At 38.5% G+C, this 6560-nt stretch overlaps 1 protein-coding gene across 6 annotated transcripts in view; it reads right to left on the bottom strand.

The window, feature by feature from the left end:
- Nucleotides 1-6560, bottom strand: part of R3HCC1L (R3H domain and coiled-coil containing 1 like) — a 204127-nt gene that overhangs the window by 175771 nt on the left and 21796 nt on the right. The gene's annotated exons all lie outside the window — the stretch shown is intronic.

The raw sequence follows: 6560 nt of genomic DNA on the forward strand, positions 1-6560 counted from the left end.
GAAGGCTCAGTGCCCTGAAAAGCAGGGTAACAAGGAAAGTAACAGCTAACATTCAATTACTGAGAACCTTATTATCCATTTTAGGGTAATCCAGCTTCTTGCTTCTAATCTTTTATCCATTTTCCTATCCACATTTTCTTTCCTTCATACTGGCACCAATAATATGGAGTAGAGAGAAATAAGAGAAAGAAAATCCAATTTCTGCTACCTAACAACCTAGGTAAAAGTTACAATTTAAGAGGAAAAAGAAGCATTTGCTTAAAACAAAATCGCTGAATTATCCTTGAATTTAATTTAGCCTCATCCCTCATTACCATGATGAACTGGGAATTGCCAGAAGTACTTTCAATTTAGAAAAAGGTGGTCTTTCTGATTCATTAGCATTTACAAAGCAGTTTGCCAATATAAGATATGGGATAAAGGCTAAAACTGTGTGGTGGGATTCCAGCAAAATGAAATCAGCTCTTAATTCTATTTCTTCTCCAAGTCAAACAAAAAATTCTCCATCAAAAGGGTCTGTTCAACTTGTGGAACAGTATGGAGCTGAAAGAGAATTACTGTTCGCTCATCATCCAAGTTAAGCCAAATGTTGTGTGAGAAGTATGGCTGTGCTGTGGCCTCATATACTGAACACACTCTAGGCTGCAGTGACGGGAACGAGAGTGCACTTGCCACTACATCCCGCCAAACCCCAGTGCTGTGCTTTGTGGTCAGACTCAGGCCAGGGCTGCAATAGTTGGTTAGAAAGTGTCTCAGAGTTACGGCTGCCTGTTCCGCTAAATCTCATTTCATCCTACTGATGGATGGATAGACAGATGGTGGCTTGGTGAAAGTAGCATTATCAGGCAGCTTCTATGGAGCCTCTGAATGATGGATAGCCCTCTTTCTACTTTCTCCAAACCACCATCGATCCAAGCCATATTTCAGTGGTCAGAAGCCCAGTAATATTAAGACACACAATCAGGTTAAGTTACTTGCAGTGTAAACCTCTAGAACAGAAATTCTAACACCTCTGCTTTGCTGTCATGAACTGGGCTGAAAATGCTACAGTTTTATTCTTTCTAGCTGCTAACCCAATGAATTCCAACAGCTCAAAGCCCAAAGGGAACAGCTGGGCTCCATTCCTAGGAACACTTGAAAAGCTAGTTTCCCTGCCAAATTTTTACTAGCCAGTTCTGTGAAATGAATTCTGCAGTAGTAGTGAGCAGATCTGTGAATATGTGTATCCAGTGGAGTGTGAAGCCATTAGAACCACACAAACCACCAAGTTTGTCGGTGATATAATCACTAGCCTCAAACGTGTGGAGCCTTGGATCTACCAAGTAGACCCTGCCTACTAACATCAAAGAGGGTGATTAAAACCAGGACAGATTAAGTCTTCGTCTTTTGCACATAATCCTAAAAGGCTATTTCTATCTAGTCTGCCTGGCTGGCTTCTACTCTCTTGTGTACACATCAAATCATAAGCACTAATCCTCGCTTGTTTTCACAAGCACACGTCTGCATCCATTTGCTCTGTCACCTTCTACACACTCATCTCGGCTTGTCTATTTGGACTCCATGCCTTCTTTGTTCTTTCCGCATTATCCTGTGCTCTCAGACAGCTACTCAAACTCGTATAACTGGACTCTGTATCAAAGTTATTTCCACTCAATGGCCTTTGACTCCAGCTTTGTGATATAGATTCCCAGAACTCACATTCCCTTTTCTAAGTTCACGTATCCCCAAATGACTTCTCTAAATGCTTCACTATCAACTATACCCCAAATCAGCTTGGCTTGGCTCCTAGTCCTGCTCCTCTTGACTAATTTGCTGCCACCCTGACCCTATGCTCACAGGGAATTTGTTTGTATTTGTTTGTGGGGTTAGAAAAATGTCTTGGTGGAGTGGCAATTATTGTTCTTCTTGCTGTCATGGTAGTTTACTTGAATACTTTAATATTTATGTCTTAAGAACACACACAGCTCTGTTCCTAGCAAAAAAAGCTATCATGTACTATTTTTACAAGATACTACTTAATTATAATGTCATTTTAAGCATAGCACTGCCCTTCACATAAACATTAAAAAATTTTTTACAAAATCTCAGAACCACATTACTGAAAGAGATCATATAGATCAGAATTCAACGTCCTAATTTTTAAACTGAGGATCTGAGGTTGCAATGTCCATGATTAGATATACACTAAGTAGCAAAGCAAGACTGGAACCTACATTTCAATTGCAAGTGCTGTGTTCACTTTACTATATTTCTCAGACATTCTGTTTTCATCCTTGGGATTTCAGTGGGCATGGGGGTAATGAGGATTGAGTGCCATTCGTGTGTATGCACCTGTGTGTTTTGGGGGAGAAAGGTGTCCACAAATTAAATTTGATCACCTATACTATTGCGCTTCCCATCCAAGTTTCCCATGAGTCATCTAGGACCCACTCACTATCTTAGAGAACAAAATCAGATGAATCCCTGACAACTAGAAACCTCTACTCTTCTTTTCTCCCTTCTTAATGTAATTGACCCAGTCCTACCTACAAGGTTGAAAAGAAAAATGCAGAAATATATTTAATGCAAGTAGAATCAGAAAAGCAAGAGGCTCCATAACTTAAACTAAATGAAGAGAGTAGTAATGTGCCCTCTTCGTTTCCAAGGACACATTCTGGTCAAATACAGAGCACAATTTGACTGATTGGACTTCACCCTCTGGTGGCCAAGATGTGTCACTGCTGCATTTCCTAATGGCCAAGATACCTCCAAATAGATCTTTATAACCTTATAGTTGAATATCATGTCATATAACCTCCTCATTTTAAAGATGAGGAAATTGGTTATGGAATTTATCTAAGACTTACAGCTATCTAAGTGGGAACTGAGACCAGAACTCAGATCTCCTATCAACTAAAGTAGTGGTTTTATCACCATCACGGCTGCCTTAAGCAGTTTTCCACCGATATACAGTACTCCCCCCTTATCCATGGTTTTGCTTTCTGCAGTTTCAGTTACCCATGGCCAACAGAGCATTCCTAAAGTATTAGATGGGAAAAAAAAAAGTATTAGATGGAAAACTCTAGAAATAAACAATTCCTAAGTTTTAAACTGCAGCCATTCTAAGTCGCATAATGAAATCTCATGCAGTCCCACTCTCTCCCACCCAGGATGTGAATCATCCCTTTGTCCAGCATATTCATGCTGTTTACGCTATCTGCCCATTAGTCACTTAGTAGCCCACTTGGTTATCAGATTGACTGTCTCAGTATTGCAGTGCTATGTCCAAGTAAACCTTTATTTTTATTTAATAACAGTTCCAAAGTGTCATTAATTTCTTATTGTGCCTAATTTAGAAATTAAGTTTTATCATAGGTATGTAGGTATAGGAAAAAACATAGTACATATAAAGTTTGGTACTATCCGTGGTTTTAGGCATCCACTGGGGGCCCTGGAACATACGCCACACAGATAAAAGACAACTATTGTATACTCAGGATATACTAGCTAAGCAAAGTTTAATCAGGAAGTTAATTGTGCTACAGAAATAATCACATAATGCACATCAAAGCCAAACATATTATCCACACCAATGTTCATCTCCATTAGTATAAATGATCAGGATGACTTTTCCATCCCATTCCCATAAAAATGTGCCTCATACACTGAACAAGAACTCTACTACAACTATTCGTAGCACCAAACAAAACACTTCTCCTAAGAATTCCAAAAAAGGCACTTCCTCAGAAAAAATAGCCTGTGTTACATAAATAATAAGGAACGACAATTATGCGAACTCTTATTTTATTCCTATATACTCCCTAAGTTCATAGAAAGGCTGTTTTACTTGCATTAACCAAATATGTTATAATCAATTTTTTTTTTTTTTTAAAGATTGGCACCTGAGCTAACATCTGATGCCAACCTTTTTTTCTTCTACTTTTCCCCAAGGCCCCCCAGTAAGTAGTTGTGTATTCTAGTTGTAGGTCCTTCTGGTTGTGCTATGTGGGATGCCCCCTCAGCATGGCTTGATGAGCAGTGCCATGTCCCCCAGGATCCGAATTGGGAAAACCCTGGACCATCAAAGCGGAGTGCGTGAACTTAACCACTTGGCCACGAGGCTGGTCTCTAAAATAATAATAATAATAATAACCAATTTTTTTACTCATTTGCAAGGCTATCTTAAGCCAACACAAAGATCCCTTCCTTTCACTAAAAAAAAGTCTTTTTATAGTGTTTCTCTTTGGTTAAGAAAGATGCATTAAGCAATGCCTAAGAGAACAATGACCTTTTTCAAAATCTGCTGCTGTGAACCACGTCTAATTATGTTTTCCGTTTCATTAAGGTTTAGGCCCTACAAGCAAAACTGAAGTAGTGGTAGAGTAGTACCAACAGTAGTAGCAGAGGAAGAGAAAAAGGAAAAAATAAGCAGCTGCCATTTAATGAGTGCCTATGATGTGGCAGGAACTGTGCTAAATGTTGTATGTATATTATCTCATTTGATTCCAACTATACTAGGAAGTAGCCATTATTATCCCAAGTTTACAGATGAGAAATCAGAGGCTTAAATAACTGAAGATCATACAGCTTCTAGGCGTTAGTTAAGATTTCAAAGTCCCTGCATGTAACTACTACACCTGACTGCCTGATAGTCAGCAGGATGGTCTCTCACAATAATGTATTAATTTAATAAATATTCACAATTTGCTTAGAATCTGTATAAATGCAAGGCAACAAAAGAGAGCTCAAAAATGACTATAGTAAAATAAAATCAACTAGGATAAGAATGAAAGAACTTTAATGATTTCATGGCATGTCTATTCCCAATAACCTTCCAGACTTGAAAGTGCTGACAATAATAATTCACTATCGTCTCTGAAACTTCCTCATTCACCTTGCCTCACCCTCAAAGCCATATGGTGAAGAACCTCACCAGGTGTCAGGAGAGGAACTCCCTCTCTTCTATTCCCCATAAAAATAATCTCTATACTTCTTCCCATCTACTCCCCCAACCATTTGAAAACATTATCCTTCTCCACATACTTCCTTTTCTCCAGAGGCACATGTGAACATGGGAACAACGACCAGTGAACTAAGTAACACAATTCTTAGACTGGAGGAAGCTCCAAAGCAGAATGTAGAGTGCACTTTCAAATCTGAGTCTAAAAACAAAAGAAACTCGGCACATCAAATACCTACTGCAGATGGTATTTTCAGATTTAATGTTAAACAGAATTTAATAGTTACAGTATTTCAATATTAGTCTGCCTTGGACATTTACAGCCTTTGCCTCTCTGCATGCAGTTAGACAAAGAATACAGACTGCAGAACAGTTCAAGAAACAGTTCATGAAAAATCTGAGTATCAAGACTATGAAAGATACAAAATACATGATTCCGGTAGGATCATGGGAGCCCCAAAATACATAAATTATGGCTTGAAAATGTCTTTCTTGCAACATGACACAATTCCTGCCCCCAACTTATTTTACACTCCACTGGCTGTAGTCGCCATGCATCGGCACCAACTGATTTCACGCTTTCTAAGATCAGGAAACAGTCCGCAGCTTAGTCTCTCTCACACTCCACTGATATGGTAACGCCATGGTTCACCAACTTAACTCTTCCAAGTTTAATGTTAACACCTATTATTGACCACCTCAAAAGGGAGTCAGACCAAAGCTTTAATATAACTGAACAATAGCAATATAATATGTAAGAAGAGAGAAAAAAGTCTGCTTCCTACTCTGCATATGTGCCTGGCAGGCAGTAAGGGGGAAAGCAAGAAGGGAAAAACTCCCTCCTAAAACTTATTTCCCTCACTACATATCTGGAGGTTGTTTGTGCTTCTAGACTTATTTGAAATTAGTTCCTCTCCTGGATCTATCCTGGGTTACAGTGATATCCTATAGTTGACAACAGAAGAGCTGGAATGCATTAGGCTTTGGGGCTAAGCCTCAAACTAGACATCCACTAAACTTCATCTTTTTTACCATTTAGGATTCACAGACTAAGGCTAATAAACCATTGAATAAATTTTGAAAATAGAGGCCACTAGGCGTAATCTGTGCCAAGTGTCTTACATATATTACCTCATTTGATCCCAACTACATATTAAGAGGTAGCTATTAGCTCAATTTTACAGATGAGAAATCTGAAACTTAAGTTACTTAAGATCTCACAGATTGCAACTGTTGGTTAGGATTTCAAAGTTCCTGCACTTAACTACTACAGTAGACTAGAATACATGCCTTCTAAAAAATGGGGTAAAATAAAACATAGCAGAGAATAGTTTAAAAACAAAAAACACCAAAGTGCAATAGCAACAAAAGAGAACAGCTGTAAAGGAGGTGGAGTCCCTATGTTAGAGAGAGAGTTACAACCCTGTATGTACCTCATCTTCCGCATTGTAGCTACATTAGCTAGTGTGAAGGCCAATGTGGCTCGTAAGAAACACTTTAAAGCAAGCAAAGAAAGTATTAGATAATTAATAAATAAGAGCTTCTTACATATGCAGATTGAAAGTTTACCTAATTAAAGTTTCAAGAATAACAAATGCTTACCTTAGAATATAATAATATC

This window comes from Equus caballus, chromosome 1, assembly GCF_041296265.1.
Source record: "Equus caballus isolate H_3958 breed thoroughbred chromosome 1, TB-T2T, whole genome shotgun sequence".
NCBI classification, from domain to species: Eukaryota; Metazoa; Chordata; class Mammalia; order Perissodactyla; family Equidae; genus Equus; species Equus caballus.